Here is a 954-nt window from a genome sequence, read left to right as displayed (position 1 = left end):
TTATCCTTTTTTAAGCTATAGAAAGGATCTTTTTCTTCTGACTCAACAGAAGACAATAGTGATCATGAAACAAAAAGATCATAAGTAGATAGCTTTAACAAATTTATCCTGTCTTACTTTGTTTTTGTTGTTGCAAAGTGCTGTTGAGTTGGAACTGATCCTTAGCTGATCTTCCAGTAGGTTTTAAGAGGTAATAAATTGTATGGGAAGAAATTGTTCATCCTCCCATGGAGCCTTTAGTGGATTTGAACAATTTACCTTTGGAATTGCAAAACAGTTTCTTACCACTAGGCCACCAGAGCTCCCTTGACTTGAAAGCTGACCCTGCTGACTGCTCTGGGAGAGATCTTTCTCACTTTTTTGTGGTTGTCTGTGGAAATCTTTGCTTTTCCCTCCAACATCAACAGGGTTGGCATTCCTTGGAAATATCCATGTGTCTTGACATCATTCTTTTCCTGGAACTGAGAGGAATAAGGATTCAAAGAACCCACTTCACTTCTAAGTCTTCTTTCTTGGTAGGTACCAAGATGGTCTGTATCTCTGATATATATTCTTCATTCCTCTCTTGAAAGACAAAAAGATTGTGCAGCCTACACCTGAGGAAAATTTCTCCTACATTATGTAAAGGTTGTAACCTAATTAAAAGTTTACATCCAACCATGTTGTTGTTGTTTTATGTGTCATCAAGTCAACTGCGACATATTAACTCTGAACTCTGCCCTATTCTGAACCAATCTCTGACAAACCTAATCCCATTTCTCCCGTCACTGAGCCAATCCATTCTAGGTCTTCCTCTCCTGCATTTTCCCTCCATCCTTCCAAGCATGATGTTCTCTTCTAAGGACTAGTCACTCCTGGCAGCATGCCCAAAGGATGTGAGATGGAGCTTCAAAATCCTTGCCTCCAGGGAGCAACTTGGCTTCATTCTCTCCAAGAATTCTGTTTGTTCTCCTG

Source organism: Elephantulus edwardii, unplaced genomic scaffold, assembly GCF_000299155.1.
Source record: "Elephantulus edwardii isolate Elephantulus edwardi_28Jun2011 unplaced genomic scaffold, EleEdw1.0 scaffold00067, whole genome shotgun sequence".
NCBI classification, from domain to species: domain Eukaryota; kingdom Metazoa; phylum Chordata; class Mammalia; order Macroscelidea; family Macroscelididae; genus Elephantulus; species Elephantulus edwardii.
Note: the sequence above shows the minus strand (reverse complement) of the source record.